Source organism: Numida meleagris, chromosome 19 (genome assembly GCF_002078875.1).
Source record: "Numida meleagris isolate 19003 breed g44 Domestic line chromosome 19, NumMel1.0, whole genome shotgun sequence".
NCBI classification, from domain to species: Eukaryota; Metazoa; Chordata; class Aves; order Galliformes; family Numididae; genus Numida; species Numida meleagris.
In genome coordinates, this window is record NC_034427.1 from 4,004,267 (window position 1) to 4,024,323 (window position 20,057).

Here is a 20,057-nt window from a genome sequence, read left to right on the forward strand (position 1 = left end):
ACCCAGGGAGGGGCTTTGGCACAGCACTTGCGGATCAGGGACTCCACGGTGCTGCTGCCGCCTGTCCTCCTCTGGAGCTGCTGCAGACGGGGCCCTGTCCTGCCCGGCAGCAGCTGCCCACACAAGCTGAGCCCTGGAGCTGCTTCTGGGGCAGCTCTCCTTCAGATCTGCTCCAGGGAAGGTGCCACTGGGGCTCTCCTTTTAAGGTCAGCTCTGGCCTTGCCCTTTTGGAGCCAGCAGGGACAATATGTCTTAAAGTCGGCACTATTGTAAAAGAGCTGCTAAAAATGCAAAGGAGAAGAGTTGCCACTGCTTTGAGGTATGAGGACTAAGACATTTAATTGCAAATGATGAACACAGATATTGAAAAGGTCTCTCATTCTGCTTAGGCTGACCACAGCTTTGTGATGCAACTCCATCAAGTCCAAACCACCATGGTGATTTTGCTGTCTGGGAACAGAGCAGCGTAAGATTGTCAGAAAGAAAACAATTTAGAAACCCAGATGCCACTACTTTCCAGCAGTTTACTGCCAGAACCCTGAGACTCTTAATCTTCAGACTGCTAATGCTTAACTGGGTGCCTGCTCTCCATGCAGGATGTCCTGCATGGAGTTGTTTATTCTCAGCACTGTGAGACCACCAGATTCTCAGCTCCTAGACTATGAACCCATCCCTGGGTGCCCATCTCTCTTCTCTGCCCTGTGCCGGGTGCAACCTCTCTGCCTGCAGCTGCCCTGTCGGGGCCACAGGTGCAAGCAGGACAGCATGGGGCTGCCAGGGCGGTGGCCTTGGCACGGCCAGAGCAGAGGCTACTACAGGCACCTGGTAAGACTGAATATGTACAAGTCTACAGGGCCGGACTACATGCATCCCAGGGTCCCTTCCAACGCCCCATCCAGGGTCCCTTCCAATCATTCTATGATTCCCTGAAATTTTAGTGTTTTGTTCAAACTCACAGAGTTTTGTCTCAGACCTGGACACTGCACAGAGCCTACCGAACAGCAGCAGAGTGCTGGAGGGGCTAGAAGAAATTAGAGGGATGCTTCTGGTCCGTTCGTTGTCAGTGCAAGCTTGGAAAGCCTTTTTCTTCTTTTATTGATTCTACAGCTGTATCACAAGTTGCTCTCTCATCCCATCTTGGAGGAGGAGCCCTTTACTGCATCCAGGGCTGGGGCCTCCAGCACAAGAAAGACATGGAGCTTTTAGAAGGGTCCCAGAGGAGGTCCTGAAGATGCTCAGAGGGCTGGAGCACCTCTCCTACAAAGACAGGCTGAGGGAGCTGGGCTTGTTCAGGCTGGAGAAGAGAAAGTCCAGGGGAGACCTCATTGTGGCCTTCCAGTACTTAAAGGGAACTTATAAACAGGAGGGAAATCTACTTTTTACATGGGTAGGTGCTGATGAGACAAAGGAGAACAGTTTTAAACTAAAAGGGGGAAAATTTTCTCTGAGAGGTTAAGATCCTGGCACAGGCTGCCCAGAGAAGTTGTGTATGCCTCCTCATCCCTGGAGGTGCTCAAGGGAAGGTTGGATGGGGCTGTAGGCAACCTGATCTAGAACCTGATTTAGTGATTGGCAACCATGCTCACAACAGAGGGGCTGGAACTAGATGATCTTTCAACTGAAGCCATTCTATGATTCTGTGAAGAGGAAAAGTGGAGTCTGATATCACTGCAAAACATCACTGTATTGTAGTGATATCACTGCATTGCTGAATAGTACTTATTGCTTTTCATTTACAGAGACGTATTTTGACTTCAAGAGTGGAGAAGTAAATACAGCTGTACTGAAATGTTAATGGTGATGCTAGGAGAGTGCTATGTCCTGTTGCTTGCAAAGTTTGTTCTGCAGGGAGGGAGGATAAAGTCTGCAGTGTTAGGTGTAAAAGTGCCCCATTTCTTGAGCTCCTCTCTCACGTGCAGAAATGTCCTTCCAGTTGTTGCTCATCTGGTGGCTCTGGAGCCCTGGCAGAGTGCTGTAATCAGCAGGGTTAGGGCTGCAGCTGCTGCCCTGACTGCTGGCTTGGCGGGGTCACTCCTGACCTGCACTTTGCTTCCCCTACCTGTTTCCTTTGGGAATAGCTCTCTTCTGGCCTCCTGGGTTCTTCAGCTGTGCGGGGAGATCAGTTTTCCCAGCTATGTTAAAGGGAAAAAAATAACAATCTCTTCCCTGGACATCATTGTTTCTTCTCTGGACTAGCAAATGCTTTATGATTTCATCAGTACTGCTTCTGCAAGGGACTAGCCCTGTACCGCAGGGATGCTCTGTGATGTCAGCAGTCTCCCAGTGGCACCAACTCAAAGAAAAGCACTAGGTGCGTGTAGCAAAGGAAAGAAAGGGGAGATGAGCAAGCCCTGGTTTCTTTGATGTGGTTGCCATGCTTTCATTTGATATTTAAAATTTAGAGAGCAAGGCAACAAAATCAATGATGCTCTACGAGCCTTTGAAATCACAGCCCTTCCTGCAGGACCAAGTGCTTTTTCTGTACAGGAAAAGTTTGATTCAGAGGCTGTGCGAATGGGCGATTCTCTTCCCTTCAGTGTTTGGATCAGGCCTGGGGAGGTTTGAGTTTAGTGTGGTCCCGTGGGGAGCCAGGAGTTGGACTCAGTGATCCTTAACTGCTGCCTTACTTCTGGGCTCCCAAAATTTGAGATGTGTAGGGTGAATGTTTGATCTATTTATATTATTGCTAATAATATGCCCTCCCTGCCTGCCTGCCAGTGTCTCCCTTCTTTATTAAATAGAATTAAGAGTATCTGAGCCAATCAACAGGTGTAAAAGGAAAATAAAGTATGAAAAATGGTGACAAAACTGCTTTTTGGGCAAGGAAGCAGGGAGCCAGCAGGGAGGAAGATGAAGCAGAGGGGGAATGCAGGCAGGGAAAACAGGAATTAAACAGGACACTGAAACCAGTTATCTAAGTAAAAAGAAGTAGAGGATGGGAGCTGTGTGCCTGAAGGGTGCAGAGGGATCCGAGTAATGGTTTGCAGAGTTTTTTCTCTGTGGCTGATAATGGCAAGTCTGGCTGAGGTCTGTCACTTTTACCATCTGATGACAAGGTGGTAGCTATTCAGCAAAGTGAGCTGGTGATGTCAGTCCCTGCGATGCTCAGCTGCCAGCAGGGGCAGACCCTGGGATCAGGACAGAGGTGTGCTGTTGGGCAGTTATGCCATATCAGCTCACAAGCTACCACCAAAGAACATTCAGTGCCTTTCAGTATTTAGTGTTGTGTGACCTGCTACATCTTTTCTTGAGGCAGTGCTGCTCTGCAACGGATTTCTAATGCCCCTCAGAGAAGAAAGTATAGTTAAAGGATGCAAGAACTTGCTTTTCTTAAGTCACATTTGCCAGATTTCTTACTAGTAGTTCATGAGGTTAATGCAGGCCGAAATACTCTGAAATAGAAAGTACTTTTCTAAGCATTTCAGTTCTTGTTTCAGTGCAAAGACCCTACTGAGTTATCTTCTTTGAAGGCTTTTTTTTCTTCTTTTTCTTTTTTTTCTTTTTTTTTCTTCAAGAAGGGGAATATCTTGGAGCCTTTCATCTAGGAATGAAGTTCTCCACCAGAAAGAAGGAAAGGCTGGGAAGAAGGGTGTGAGGATGCTCTTCTGATGAAGACCAGCTCTTCATGAGCGACCAGTTAGCAAACTGGAGAGCCATTCTCAAGGGAGATGGAGAGAGAGTGGCAGACAAAAGGTTTTAGTCCCTTATGGGAAGCGATGTTGCTATCTTGTAGATATGTAAGGACCAAGAAATGACCTCTGACCGTGTCAGAGTACTATGGGAGGAATTAATACAGATAGGTGCCGTTGGGCAATGCTGTAGTGATGATAAGGCGATTGTATGTTGAAAATAGCTAAAGTAGCCTGAGCAATGGCAGACTTTCCCATGGGTTGGACAAGAAAATGAGATAAGGTTCTGTACATAGACACCCGTTGGCTCCGATTTTCCTTGCATTGACAGTGGTTTTGTGCCAGGTTATGTCCACTGACTCTAATGGATTTTCTCCGATACACAGTGCACTTTAAATCAGATGCAGGACCTCTTCTCTCTTCTTTCCAATTAATGAATCTCTTTAAAACCTCCCGTACCAGATGTTACAATTGTAAACAAATCATCCTAGCAAACAAAAGTATCTTCTCATATGTTAATGTCTCTGTCACAGTAGGCAAGGTCCTAGAATCAGTGCCTCTATCTGCCTCTGGATCTTCTGCTCATAAAACATCAGTTATACAATGTTTTTTTTGGCAGATGGGTATCTTCCATGAAGAAGCCATTTCCATTCCAATACAACAGTGCTTTTATATGGACTGTTTCAGTCCATGTTGTGCAACCCTTTTGCACAATGATTCATTATGCTTTATCTAACTTCTTGATATGCTGAATCATTGGGTGATACTTTGCCAGCTTCTTTGTATGCCAACAATAACTTGCTCATGTTTCAAAGATATAGGAGGCTGCAGAAATCACTGCAGCACAGAGAGCCTGAACATTTGGCGGGGGGGGTTCTCAGCAGGCTTTAAACTCCTCCACATGGGTGGGGACGTTATCTTTCAGCTCCTGCTCTCTTTGGATGGCTGTAGGAAATTGCATATGGCTTCCACTTGTCATTAGAAAGCTGGAGAAGGCCCAAATTCTGGTTCCCTTTACACTGGAAGTAATCAACCAATTTTGCATTGTGGCCTCTTAAAGTAGATCAGTCCACTTGTGCATGGTGAGCCATCTGCCATCAGAAACTTGACCTACTAGAACCATGCAGGCATGGAAAAGACTTGGGAAATAGCCCTGTAGCCACTTAAGGTGGCCACTGTGGGACTTCTTGATGTGTGCTGCCAGAGCCTCCCCATCTCTGGTGTGCTGACGTGAGGAGGAGGAGGGTAAATTAAACCCTTTTGTACCACACTGGCTGCAACTGTGTAAATTTCTCCACGTGTTCTTTTGTGACTCTTGGGTATGCTGGGTGATGTGTTACTTATGTACTACTATGATGTGTTACTTACTTTTCCTAACTCAGGGATCTGGTAATGATTTCCAAGTTCTATTTCCTAAATGAGATTACTTTATGTCACTGATGCACAGGACTGGGTTTGCTGTAGAGACAAATGATTCTTTCCCTTGGTGATTCTGGAGGTCTTTCTGATTTGTTTTTTTATTGAGAGTTTTAATTGAAAGTATTTTTCAGATCACAAAGAATTCAGAATTGACTGAATATATTCATAGCTATTCTAAACATAGGACAAGATTTTGATCTGAAACACATTACACTGCTTGAACACAGAGTTTTTAGGTGGACATACTTCTGTATTTTTTAAATATATTCTTCTTTCAATACTATGTTGTATTTCTCAATGTAGCTGAGTTAAGTAGCATGGCATAGTACATGGAGAAGCATGTGAAAAACTGTTGTTTTTTTCTATAAGCAGATTAACTTTGAATCCCAGTGGAAAATTCTTAGTTTTGAAGGAGGTGTCCTGAAAGACCTTAAGAGTGCATTTTTCACATCTTATTTTTAAGTGTAACAATGGCAGCAATTTCACATTCAAAGGTATCTGCTGCTTGCAGGTATCATTACCTGCCTGGACCTTGTATGAGACAGGCAGCTAGAACACCTTTTCTCCCTCTCCTGTGCTAATTGCACACCCAAATTCTATTAGGATCTGTCCATGTGCTGTTAGGCTTTGATGTGAGATACAATAAATATCGGATTTTAAGGAGAAGCCTGTATGTATTTGTCTGACATGTATTTATAGAAAAGGTCAAGGGATTTACTGTAAGTGGTTTTATTCAGAGTCCTGGGTATGTGAAACATTCTTCATATGGATGCTATAGTTACCATAATATTTATATCTCTGCTTTGTAATGCCTTTATGTGTATCTAGTTTGTCTCAGTCCTACATATGTAGTGTCCTGCATTATTTTTCTGTATATTTTTGTATTTATTCATTTATGTCTCCATTCCCATTGCTACCAGCTGCATATGCTACCTTCTTGTCTCCCTACTCCTCTTGTGCCCAAACACTTTTGCAGGGCTGCCCTGCCACAGAAATGGGTCAGACAAGTTACAGGAACTGTAGATTGGCTGGATGAGGATCCACCTAGCAACACCACCACACTAATGCTGGATTGGGAAATTTGCCCTACAGGAGTTTGTCTTGATTAAAGGCTTCAGTCTGTCTTTGCAACACAAACATAGGAGCCCCCATGCTGCTCTCTGAAATTTACAGCGTATTTTCTTTTTACTCAAGCATATTGAAGCAGAACAGAAGAAAGGATCAAAGGTACCGTAATGTTTCTATAAACAAGTACTACTTAGTTTGGTGTTTTTTTTTTTTTTATCTGAGGTTTATTTTTTTCCAAACAAATCTAGGCACATTAGGCTCAGATTACATTTTATTGCCAAATCACCAGCTGGCAACAAAATCACATATGTCTGTGTAAATAAAGTAGATGAGAAGCTGAACAGGAGATTGGGAGATTATTCAAGCAGTCATATTGGCATCTACACCTTAAAATGTGAGTGTTTTATCTGTCTATTCAGCAATGTCCTGTATGGACCCCTTTTCAACATGAAACACAAAATTACCCCAAGCTGAGATTCTAGTTTGTGGTTTTCCTCCCTTTTTGGTGAATTTACAGGAAACCAGATAATTCTCTGGGACTATAATCCAAAACTTCATTTTTTGTTTGCTCATCAGGCGATGACTAATTCACTCTCTGTTACTCAAATATAGGTGTAACTCATGTGATGACTGATATTATTATGAGGGATTTTCACTTTGAGGGCCAGATTATCTTTCCTTTGAAGGTAATACAGTTTTGCAATTGGCTTGAGGGTTCAGTTACTGTCTTTTTTTGTGTATTTGGATTCACTTGTCAGTGAAACCTCAAAAATGATTAATTTATCTTTAAGGCCAATGTTGCTATTCCTTCTCCACTTGTAGATAGACAACACATTCACTTTAGTTTTCATGCCAGCATATAATTCCCAGGAAAAAGAAGTCCTTTTTTTTTTTCTTTATGGAAACATATCAGGAAGTTAGTAATCGTCATCTTGCTTCTGAAAACCAATGAACTAGAACATCCTTTTAGATGTGGGTTATCATGAGACAGTTTTCCCTCTGCAGTCATGAAAAATAGGTCCATTTTGGCTATGATTATGCTCCTTTCAGGTCTTTGGTGAAATAAAATTAGAACTTCTGCTAACTACTGAAGAGTAAGATATTTGGCTGTATTTTTTTGCTCAAATATCTCTAATCCAGGAGAGATTTGCTTAGCAGAGCTGAGAGATACAATTCCCTATGTTAGAGCAGTGGCACAGAAATGCCACAACAGCTACCACGGATCTGTTTGCAGAGGCAGTTTTGCCCTCAGTCAGTAAACTCCGAAGGAGCCTAATTAATGCATGGGGAAAGAGCTTCGTTATCCTTGATGTGGAAGACAGAAATGAAAGGGGCTAAGCAGTACATATGCTTTGTTTCTGGCTAAAACTTTTTAATCCTTACGTCTTCCTTAACACCCTCATCTTAGGAGATTTCAACCCTAACTGACTTGGAGCTCTTGCCCCTCCTAAAAGCTATTTTTTTTCTGTCAAGATATCCAATTCTTCTCTTTCCTTCCTACATTTCCTTCAACAACCCAAATCCTAATACAACCCAGGCTGTAATTTTGGGGTGAGATGCTTTGTTTTGGTAGATATCAGAGTGTACTGACTAGCTGACTTTTTTTCCCCAAATTGGACAGAATAGAGAATACTTCCTGCCCTACTCAAAATCATCTGCATGGAAAGATAAAATGGGAGTTAACAAGGGTCGGGTTTATGACAGGGAAAGAAGGCTGCTAATGACCATTATCTGTGCCACAGGTTTAACTTCATTACTTTTGCATTAAGTTCTTAATGCCCAAAGCAATAAGCAAACTGAGTCCTGTTGAACTGTAGTAACCTAATCTCTCTAAACGAAGTAGAGGGGAAAGCAGAGGCATTTGACATGGCCTTTATTTCATCTTCTCTTTCCCCATCCCCCATGTACATATCAGACATGTTGTGAGTTTCCCTTCCTTCTCACTGCCTTTTTTTCCCTGTCCTTCTCTCCTGAGTTTTCTTCTGGCTGTCCAAAACTGTATTTGAAGTAGGATTTACTTTGATGTTTTTAGGCCTCCCATAATACTGTGTGTGGGGTTTGTCACATAGAGAAGTCAATCCTGATAATTTTCTGAAGTACAAAGCTATGTCCAGAATCAAAAACTTTTGAATTTGAGAGGTAAGGTAACCTTGAGCTGTCCATGGCATGGTGGGTCACAGGAAGGCAGAGCCCAGATCTAGGAGAACATATTTGCTGGATGCTTTGCAGTGTGTTGTGCCCTTTCTCCAGATGGGTAGGAAATACATTACTGCTAGTAGAAAAACGATCCCAAAGTGGTAGCTGCTTGAGAAATATGATAGATTAGCTAGATATAGGAAAATAATAAAAACTGTGGAGAACTAAGCAATGAAAGTGAAAACCTATGAAAAAAACTGTCAGCAATGCAATGGCAATGTATTACCATAATCCCATATTATAAGGTAGCCTCCATATTAGCACCTTACTCTGAGTAAGAAGTGCCCAAGGCTGAACGTTTATCTTATGACTTGTTCCCTGTTTGGAACGATCAGGGTTACCAGATACTTGGGATGCTGAGAAAATTGTCCCTCCATAATAAAATCTTTGTGCTGTGCAGCACAAAGGGTTTTCGTTTCCTTGTCCCTCTCTGTCTTGCAAAGAACGTATCAGTGTTGTTTTCTGTAGCCAGGAGACTGTGGTGAGTATCTGGTCCAGTGAGGCTTGATGTATCAGCCTGACAGCCGTCATCTGTTTTAAGAAGTGCTGTCTCCTCTCTACAGACCAGCCTGCCTCCTGACGGCTTGGCGTGATGTTACTGCTGTTTTTTCAGCTTGTAGTGGTTGCAGGTTCTTCTTCAAATGGCTAACATCTTTTTTCACCTACCTCCCAGATGAGATTTTTCTTGTATTTTTAAAATGAGAGGGTCATGTGAACTACGGAGCATGTCAATTGAAGCTGCTGGGAATGCTGCAGGTAGGAAGGAGTAAATGGCAGTCTTAACTCAGGTATGTTTAAGTGCCAGCAAACCAAGTGGTCTCTACTGCAGCTTTGGGACTGACTTGTGAGGAGGAGGAGGGTTAGCCAAGTGCTTGTTTAAGAAGTTGGAAATCTGTAAGTTTGCTCTTACTGAGCTGGTCTTGTTGAGGAACTGAACGTTGCCTCTCTTCTGTGGGAGGGAAAGGAGAATATTTCTTCCTTGTGCTGGGGCATTTAAGGTTGCCAACCATCAAATGAAAATGGCTCTAACCTTGATAAGTTTCCGGCCTTTTCCACTTCTCACTTCCTTCGTGCTCTTTCTCATCAGTAACATCTCTTGAATGACAACGTCTCTTGATGGTGTTCAGCTCACCAGAGAAGCATAGAGGTCCTGTGTTTATTAAGATAACATTACTCAGTTCTGGAGGGGGAGAAACAACGCTAAATGAAACTGAAAAGACTTGTGCTCTGGTAAAATCCTCTCCTCCTTTTAAAATTCTGACTGCAGTCTCCTTGCAGACACGGGAAACAACTTCATTAGATGCCAAATTGGATACTTAGGCACCAAGTGCTGATTTTTTGAACAAACAAGCTGCCACAGTTCTGAAGTTCAGCGTGAAGAGGGCTAAGGGACAAGCAGCGCTGTTTTCTAGGATCACAGAAGAGATCAAGGGCTCCTGTGCAGTGAACTATAGCTGATTCAACACAGCCTGCAAAATTAAATTTTGTTCAGCTTAAGCATTTAATTACTGCAGATGTTCAGGAGGTACTCTGTGAAGCATCACCTACTGGGGCCCTTTGGACAGATGCTGTTTTCTTTGACACTCCATCTGTCACTTAGAAATAATCACTGAAGCTTTAACTAGCATAGCCCTGCAGGGCTGGTCCCATCAGGGCATGGCATGGAAGAGGTTAAAAATAAGGTCAAGGTCATTGCATGCTATGCATGTTAGAAGGTCGATGAGTGATGATTACCACTTCTTGCCCTCCATGATTTTCAATGAAGAGCACTGTGTATGTCACTAGAAACAGGCTTTTGCTTTCTGGAAGATCTGATACGAATGATGATGCTTCCATAGCTTGTATGAGTCTGGCATCATGAGCATATTTTGGAAAAGAGCAAGATTTGGCAGCAAAAAATGAAAATTTCTCAGGTGTGTTGTCTTGAAAAATGTCTTCCTCTGGTCTTTTGCATCTTAATGTTAGTTCTAAGTACAGATTCCATGGAAACTTTTGATTTATTCTACTTAATGCTTTATCCTAATAGCTGTACATTTCCCTTGCTTGTATTAGGTTTATGCAATTTGTTAGTGTGACTTAATTATTTGACTAGTACCGTCTCTTAGCTTGGCTACTGGATTGTGGTATCTGGGGTGTGTAATAAAATCTTCATCAACAATTCCCAGTCATGCACTAAATTTGGTCAGTGAGATTCTTCCTTCCCCTGAATTGCCCATAACAGTTTCACAAAGCTGGAAACTTTTCAAGGACTCAAGTGTGCATTGCTATTGGTTTAGGCTTGCCTGTAGCAAGTATGATTGACTTGATAATTAACTATAATTCTGTTCCCCCTAAATTTGTGGTGTGATCAGTTCCTCTCTTTGCCAAGTGTAAGTTCCCCAGGCTGGTGACTTTCCCCCAGCCTTGAGGCTAGTGGATTAACTTTTCATCCTACTCCTCATAAGCAACAAGTTTTATATGCCACTCTTCTTTCTGGCTTGACGGTAGAGGATGTCAACTAATATTCCATCTTGTTGCTCTATTGGGCTCATCAGGTAGGAAACGTTCAGGTTAGCATTCTTCTTGGGTGACGACTTGGTTATAGGTAATGCCACCTTTTCCACTCATTTTCTTCCAAGAAGTGGGCTCTATCTTAGTAGATTACAAGCACTGATTGAAACATTCAGTGATGCAAGTCATTCTTTGAGGTTCAGTGATAACAACTAGGTTAAATTAGTGCTCATAAATGACTAATTTCGTTTCCTCTTATTTATTACTCAGGCTTTTGGCATTGGTATAGTACGGTATAGTATAGTTGATTAAATACATTCTTCTTCTCATCCTCCCTTTGCTTTCAGTGCCTTCTTGACAATAGTCTCCAGTGGAAATCCATCAGGGACTGGATTTGCTGATGCCACTGTTTGCAGATGATGGCTGGGTGCTCTCCTCCCCTCCCAGGGATCCTTCCAGGTGAGAACCAAGTGCTGCAGCGCAAGAAGCTACCACTGCCTGTGCTATTCCTGTCTTGTATATAAACTGAGAGCTGAGATTGAGGTTAGGGGCTTCACTGAGGCTTTTCTTTTGTCCTATAGCATACAGTTCTGTCTCTTTTTTGTCCTCCTGAATTGGCATATTATAGTGCTTTGCCATTTTTGATCCCTCATCCCCGTTGAAAGAGGTGGCTGGCTTCAAGGGATGTGCCTTGCATCATGAGATCAATTAAGTCTTGTTTGGTGGCCCTTCTGAAGATTCCTTTCTCTTATGTCCTGAATTATACTTCCGTGTCTGATTTCTATTACTGCTTGCCCTTCATATACATTTTGATCCCTTCTTCAGCTAAGGGAGAATATTTTTTCTTATTCAGTGCTGGCTGCATCTCCCATCCCAGGATTTAAATAGACTAGCATTTTCTTCTGTTTTGCCAGCACTGAATTCACACAAGATAACAGAAAACCAAGCCCATACATTGTCAACCAGTCACGCTCTCACAGAGTGGTGACTCTCTGTCACCTACTGCAGTTCTCACGCTCAGCCTACAGCTGTGAAATGGTTTTTTCCACTCTCTTCCAAGAACGAAGTCCAGAGAGCACTCCTCAGTTTGATGCCTGTCTCAATTTGCAGAACATCCTTGGACAGAAATGACATTGATAACAGCAAGAGAAGAGTCCTCACGAAAGCAGCAGCAGCCTTTCATTGCCAGCTCCTCCACCGGGTCTGAGCTAATAACCACCATGCTGCAAACATTATTTAATTTGTATGGGCCTGTTCCACAGCCTTCCTATTGACTTCAGGGGCACTGGATCAGGCTGTATGGTAGCTACAGCTTTGCTTTATGACTCAGTATCACTGCCTTGGAACAGTCTCTGACAGATCAGTCAGATTTTCCATTAGAACATTCTCTGAGGAGAGAAATGAGTGCTCAGCTAGCTGCCTGCTGACTAAAATGTCTGATTTTTCACTTGTGTATTTTTCCCAAATAGCTTTCCTTTCTGCCATTAGAAAATTCTGGGTTTCAGGTGGGACACTTTGGGGGTGTCTTACGAAGGGCAGAGAATGCCTGCTTGAATCTTTGCCAGCGAGCCTTGCTTATTGTGTCTAAATGCTCCTTATGTCCTTTCAACCTGCTTCCATGTTGTTACCTGAATGAGAAGAAGCTGATTTTTAGAAGTAAAATGTGCAGACTGTATTTCCAGTTAGTCTGTGATAGCAGCTGCTATTATGTGACAGACTGACCTGTGACTAAATAACTGTAATAGTAAAATCATTTTAGCCAAGCATCATAAAAATCACAACTAAAACTGATTCTGTAAGCAGTATTTGTTACGAGCTGAGAATGTACTCATCACAGAAAAGGAGACTATTTGCATTACCACGCTAGGGTATATACTTGCCTCTTACCATATAAACTTTTCCAAAGATTGCTTTTTGGGCTTGTATTTTTTCCTTTTTTTTTTCTTTTTATTTTAATGTGAGAATCAGACTTGAGTTTTGCAATCTAACTTGTGTTTTATTTTGGTCGTTTTGTCGCTGGAAGTGATCAAGAATGCGGAGTGAATCTGCCTATGGAACACACCTAACACTGCTCTGCCTTCGTTCTAGATTTGTTGCTGATCCTCAGCCCCAGGCAGGAAGGGAATTAATTTCTCTTCTTACGAAGTAGTTTGTTGGCCATAATTACTTTTCAACCTCTAGGTAGGGAGATGTGCAGAGCTGCAGAAGGACTTCAGCCAACAGGAGAAAAAATGTGTATGTGAGAGCAGTCCCTGAAAATACACAAGAGCATAGGGAAGTTGTAGATGGTAACTTTGCCTAGGTATCTCCTGATATCCATGTTCTCCCCAATTGCAAAGGAAGATAGAAGATTTTCTTCATTGGAGCAAATACAGGTGGTGATATAAATGAACTTATTTTCATTTCTCATGGGATTTAGGAAAATCCCTGCTGGTCACCCTTGAGAACACAGACTTTCACTTCTGTAATGGAGTTGCGTCTGAATAAAATGAAGCTGGGATGGAGTAGACTGAAGTCACAGAACAAACCATGGTTTGCAATGGCGAAGTCAGGATATGAGCAGAAAAATACTTGGGCATTTGGTGCTCAGAGGAGGAAAAGAAGTAAGCAAAAAATTATTAGCAGTTCCCAGTTTTGTTGCTGTCTTCTCCTCTTGTTGGTTTTCTTCCTCTCTGTTCTAGGAATTCTAGAGTAGTGCTATGAGGAATAATCAATTAATGCTTAGAAAGCAATTATAATGACTCCCAGTCTACACATGAAGAGACAGAATGCAGCTTAGGTGACTGAGTCACAATCATTTTCTGAGTCTGATAGGGCATGGACAGCAACAAAGAGCCTGCTCAGCACTTGTGCTCTAATTGCTATTTTGCCAGAAAGGTTGGAGCTGGAGATCAAAGAGACAGCAATGAGTTATGAAGCTCTCTGAATGTAAATTGCTGTGCACCGTGTTTAAAAACAAAAACAGAAGAGCACTACATGCTGTAGTGATTTCACAAGTACTACACAGCTCATGCAAGACTTGCTTGAGGTTTCACAGGGTGACTGTGGGTCATACCAAGGGCAGGATCCAGGCATCATGACTCTGTGCTTAACCACAAGACCGTCTTTCCTCCCTCGGAGAACTTGATATTTTATTATCAAGTACCTTATCATAGAGCTCTATATGTGATACTTTCCCTGTGTTCAGCCTGAAACGTGGTTAAGGTAGAAATGTCTTTTTTACTTAGGTCATAATTCATAATGTCTTGCTTTTATTGGAAAATTCACAGCTTCAGTTCAGATGAGTGGCCGGGTGCTGTAATTCCTCATTGATAATATTCGCAGTTCTGCATGTCCAGCGAGTAAGGGCCTTTGCTGCTGTGTTGTCAGACAGAAGACATGTTGGAAGGATCGTTTTTTTCTCTTTTCACCTCCTAGGATGAAGTTGTTACCGTGATGTAAAACCAGGTCAGAATGAAGTCCTCCCTTCATGTCTGGGGACATATTTTTGCTGTTTGAAAACCCACAGTGACCATATAGCTGCAGAAGAGCAAGCCTGAGCCTTGCTATCCTACTTCACATCCTATCAGCCAAAAGAGCAAGCCAGCTTTTGAGTCCTCCAGGGTCATTTTATTTTTAGGGCTGATGCCTGAAGCAGGAAGAAAACAGCTTCATCTGTAGGTTCTGCTCTGAGCTTACAGTGCTGGCAGCAAAAGGCAACTTCTTTTGACATGCAAGCTGCCTTTAACCAATGGAAAAAGCTGTATGGGCCAGTAAGTTGCCATATTTCGAGTCGTGCTGTTCAGAGCCACAGTACACTTCCTTGTTTATCACAGAGCTGGTTTACTTTTGATCTCTTTGGTCTATATTTGACATTCCAGCTGTTTTTCTGTCTCTTTATTTAATTTCAGGCTTTTTCTCTCCATGCTTTTTCAGGTTTTTCATTTTTCCTAGTTTGTCTGAAATCCATCTTGGAGACACTTGTTGCCCTGTTCTCTGATCTGTTTTGAGCCTCTGCCAGCTGCTGCTGCCAGTGGATAAAATGACTGAGTCACCACTTTGTGAATTTTGCATTTGCTTGTGGGGTGGCAGAGCCAAGGCCATCATGAACAAATCAAGCAACCACAATAAAGGCCCAAAACACAAACACTGGAACTTAACCTCAAAGCATATGCTGGAGCCCGATGAGGTGACAGCCAGCAAAACACATACCAAAGGGCCCCAAAGCATTACTCAGTCTCAGTCCTACTTTAACCACATCAGAGGCATACACCTCACACAGCTCCGGATCAGGGAGAGGGTGGAAGGCAAAGGTAGCAGTGACCAAAGGATCTTCTTGCTCCTTCTAGAATGAGAGCAGTGTGGGATTGGGGGGGATTAAAAACGAACAGGGGTTAATGAGCACAGCAAAGCAGTACTGAGTGCAAGAGGGAAGGTCCAGCTTGGCAAACTGGCCCCTTTTCTGCCCTATCTGCTGAGGCTTTGGGCCCAGGTGACTTCTGCCTTGCTTCAGCTGAGCAGATAACTTCCTCAGAGCAGCACCATCTCCATAAAGCAGTGGCAGGGCACAGCAGGTGGGCAGTGCTTCTCGGCATGGCTGGATCTGTACCTGCTCTTACCAGATTGTCCCAGAGCTGACTTGTCACAGTAGTTGTGTTTCCCATGCTTTCTAAATGTCCTGCTTATTAGTCTAAGAAACATTATATCAGGAAGTAGTGATTCTGAGTGACCCCAAGGCCAGAAGGTGTTTGGGCTCTTCACACCTCTGTCTGCTGGGACAAGGGCTTGCCAAAAGGTAATTTGTACCTTATGTGCCAGCAGTGTTTAACTAAACACAGGGTCAGTCAGCAGTGTGATGCTGAAGCTGGTGGGTGTTTTGTTCTTTAATTTTAGCTCCATCAGAGTCACCCTTGTGCTTCCAGCAGAGGTGGATGGGCATTTCACATAAGGCATGCTTGGTGGTACCCCCAGGTTTTGTTGCCAGCGTGTTTCATTAGGGATGGCCAGGGAACAGGCTGACAGGCACTCATCTGAACTGCAAGCACAGGACAGGGCTGTAGCGGTGTGTTTAAAGTATCCTGATCTGTTTGATTGGAAATAGCCCTATAGTAAAAAGATTTTTCACTCTTTGGCCCTGATGCAAAGGGGAAATGGGTTCCTATTTGCATTGTCCCCACAGTGTTTGTGTAATTAATGTATGTGGGGGTTCTCCCTCCCCCGCCCTCTCCCAAGGTAAAAAATGACCTTGTCAAAACTTAGATTACAAAATCTTAGTTACTAAGCAATGGGTAGGGCCCCACTGGGATGGCATCCCAGCTCCTGAAATGGTATGTATAGTAGAAACTAATAAAAATGGTGTCAGAGGCTCTCAGGCTTCCAAGTCCCCTGCTGTGTGACCCCCTGATCCCAATTTATTAGCTGAACCCAGGGAAGCAGACAAACCTCGCTGGCTCCAGACTGTAGGCTCCAAGAAAGGAAATAATGCAAGCTCCAGAGCCGTGAGCAGGAGGGAAAGAAAGGAGGGAGGGAAGCCCTGGTAGAAAGCAGGGAGTTGAAAGTTGGGCTGGAGGGAACTGGTGACAAGAGCCATCTGAGCAGGATGGGGAGGGAAAGCTTGCTCTGGGATATCTCAGTACCTGGATGTTCAGGTGCTTTAAATACACTGGAGAGGAAGGGAGAGCAGAGAGTGGGGAGAGGGGGATAGTGAGGCTTGTGGGGCAGCAGCAAACCAAAGTGGTTTCCTTCCATGTGCTAGCAGTGGGCTTCACTCTGAGATGACCTCGAGGTGGTGATGAGGATTTTGCAGCTGGAGGTGGCAGATGGAGTGGCAAAGAATGTGCCCTGTGGGCCAGAGGGGATGTGCCACCCCCTGTCATCTCCCAGCTGCACAACTATTCCCTTTAAAGCATGAAAGGTGATGCAGCTCATCATGGTACAGTGCACTCCCTGGATTTTCTCATTGGTGTGTGATATACATGGCAATTAAAGCATGTTGCACAAGAGGAGTGTGATTTTTCTTTCCCTTTTTTTACTTTTCTTGAAGAGCTGCCAAAGTAAAGTGATATTGATGAGGATGCCTCGCTTCGATTAGCAGAAGCTGGCTGAGGAGCAGTCACCCCAGCCTGCCTCCCTCCCCCTCCTCTGCCTTGGGCAAGAAACCTCTGTATTCTCTCTGCTTCCAGCAGTTGTCTCTGGACCGTGCTTCTAATTGACACCCAAATCGAGCTTAAGTAGGGGCAAGAAGCACAACAGTAACCCTTCTTGTTTAATGCCAACCGTTGCATTTGAAGTGTTTTGGCTTCCCAAGGGTGATCTTACAGGGAGAAGGCTGCACTTTTGTAAAGGCATGATTATGCAGTCAAACAGCTAATGATGAAAATGAACGGATTAAAGCTATGTGGAAGGTAAGCGTACAGCAATAGAGCCGGCCTGACCCATGTGCCAAGTCTTTATACCTGTGTAATTTGCTGTTTGGAAATGTGTCTGGGATTTCCTGAGGAGGGACCAGCCCAGTGCTTCTCCTGCCTCGTGGCCTCCGTGTTTGTTTCGGAGCAAACCAGGTCTGGCTGTACAGAGCAGGGCTGTGGTTGTGCTCCGGCTTACCTAGAGATATTTTGAAGAAACACCCCTGGATGTAAAACCAGTACAGATGACAAATGTGAGGGCTGGCAAAGCCTGTGCATACAGGCAGGTTTTCTCTTATATGCTATTAGGAAACAGTCTGCAGCTCCATAAATCTGGGTTTTCCTGGCTCTCTGTTATTTCTTTTTAAATCACAACCAGGGCGATCAGTTAAAACAACCACATCATTTGTGTTTTCTGTAGTCCACAGTCTAAAGAAAAGAAATGTAACGTACTCCTCCTCTCGCCATCCATAACTGCACGAGTCTGATGGCTTCCAGAGGTCCTCAAAGGAAGATCAAGATGTGCTTTGTCCTCTGCGGGCCCTGCAACCAAAGACACCATAAACCTGCATCTGGACTGGGCTCAGGTGTTGTGGCTGAATAAAGGAACCTGGAGCACTGCTGCTGATCTGCAGCTCTGCCTCATGAGGGAAAGGTGGGTGATGCAGGGCAGCTGGGAAAGGATGCTGTGCCTGCACCTGCTGGGGCTGAGGGCATGAGGATACAACTGTGGCTGCTGTAGCTTGTGCCTATGTGTGCTGTGTCTGCGGGGCTGGAAGCAGTAGGAAATGTGGTCCCAAACAGGTAGGCTTGACTTCTGCACCGTACGAATGCCCCAAACCTGAGCTAATGGTGTAGTCACGCTGCTTCAGGACACGTGCTAGGCTTTCTGGTGTGGATGTATCGTCTGGATACTGGTGTGGGGGTGGCTGCAGCCATGCCCTACAAGTGCTTCCTGAGACTGGGGAAGGGGAAGGCAGCTCCCCTGGATGAGTGTTCCTGCACAGTTGGGCTGTGGTAGAGCAATGGTCTGCCTGCCCCACTTGGGTGCTGAGTAAGCACAGGGCAGAGGTCGTGCATCTCCTGTAACCTTGGGCAAGCTGCACTCACTGCGTGGCCCTTGCCGTAAGTGGCTGATGTATCATTTTTCTTACGATAAGCTGAAATTCTGTGCATTGTTGGATGATTTTTATCTTTCCATCACAGGCAGTGTGCACTTTAAGGGTGAAAGGAACTGCTTTGCTTTATGTCTTGGGCATGAGGAGGGATTATTTTGCAAGAGGTCATGGGAAAGTGAGAGAAGTTACGATCGAGTTGTGCCCTCTGGAATATGCTGTGGGATGGAGATGTGGAGAGTGATACCTTCACTTTTCTTCCTTTCCCTTCTTTGTTGATGATTCAGAGCAGAAATGATCTGGGTCGTTTTCTGTCAGAAAAGATGCCGGGCTGATCTGAAACAAAAGAAGAAAAGCAAGTCACAGTTTCAAGTGAATTTGTGGTTCAGTTGAATGAAAGCCCAGTCTTGCCAACTCATGGCTTGATCATCAGTGCCGCAGTGCACAGTCCTTTCTTGCAGCTCCAGCTCTTGAGTTATGGAAGATCTTAAAATAAATTCCCTCCCCCCTTCTCTGTAGGGTTTGTGATTACAAAGAAAATATAGGAAACGTGACCTCAGTGTACTCTGAGGACTGAGGAGCTGGAAGGGAATGGATTAAAAGCTGGCTCAGACTGGGAAGTGTGAAAGAGGGTGATGTGCAGTTCAAGTCGAAAGACAAAGAAAAAATGGGCTTTCAGTATTGCTAGCTCATACTTCGAGCAATATACAAGAGAAGTTCCTCTGCTTGGGATCTGAATAGGAGCTTCAGAACACCTACTTGTAGTCATGTTTAGAAGTGCCATGGAGATGAGCTTTGCAGATGTGAAGGCAGGAGGGCAGCTTATGTGAATTTTGGCCAGTGCTGTGGTGTCAGTCACGTTTGTGTAAATCTAGAGGAATATAACAGTCCTGCGTAAACTGATGATTTCTTCCCAACTTGTGGACCAACCCAAAAAATGTGAAAGGAGATCCCCTTGTGCCTGCTTCTGACATGAAGTGTGAGAGAAGGTTTTTTTGGGGAAAAGGTTAAAATCTCTGTTCACTGTAGGATACTGAGGGACAAAGTAAGGTGCTCGCTAACTATCAGTGCCATTGGATGTTCACTTCCAGAGCTGCTATCTCTGCACACAAAATGCATGGCTCAGTACAACACATGCTGCTCCAAGAGGGCTGAAAGCGGCACGTGGATTTGGAGTTATGGCAAGTGCAGTCATAGGATGCCAACAAACAAACTAATACTCCAGTGGGAAGGAAACACTTCCTCTTTCCATTCCTGACCTTGAAAGTAAGCTCGGGAGTGTAAAAGGTGTTTTGTCCCTTTCTGCTGTGTCGGTTGGTTTAGCAAAGAGATCTCCTTGGCAGGGAAAAAGATGTTGGTAAGCTCCGGGCTGGTTTCTGGAGGGCAGCGAAGGGCGAGCCTAGGTCGGGCTGTGGCCGGGGTATTTGGGCATTTGAGCTTGCTGGCAGTGAGTGGAGCAGTCAGTAGGAACACCAGGGAGCGTTCACCTGGTGTTTAAAGCAAGCTCAGTGACCTGAGATGTGAAGTAGACCAGCAGAGCTGTAAAAGACATGAAAGCAGCGTGGGAGCTTCTCCCTCAGGTCAGTTTTTGGACACAGTAACCTGCTCCTGTCAGACTGTGTTAAAGTAAATAGGTTAATTACTGTTTGGTGTTTTCTCATTAATCCTACCTCTGGTTTCTACTTCAGTGTATTTTAGAGTTTGCCAGGTAATGTCAGAGATGAATTTAGCAGAGGAAAGCCAAAGTTGAGTGCCCT

The 20,057-nt window shown here is 44.1% G+C and overlaps 1 long non-coding RNA gene across 14 annotated transcripts in view; it reads left to right on the top strand.

The window, feature by feature from the left end:
* LOC110408423 overlaps nucleotides 1-20,057 on the top strand; it is a 317,152-nt gene that overhangs the window by 252,646 nt on the left and 44,449 nt on the right. For 13 of the 14 annotated variants that reach the window (XR_002444331.1, XR_002444334.1, XR_002444336.1 and 10 more), the window contains 2 exons: nucleotides 11,150-11,261; nucleotides 17,607-17,840. This is a non-coding gene — a long non-coding RNA (uncharacterized LOC110408423). The remainder of the gene's footprint in view (nucleotides 1-11,149; nucleotides 11,262-17,606; nucleotides 17,841-20,057) is intronic. The other variant, XR_002444324.1, reaches the window with a different exon arrangement.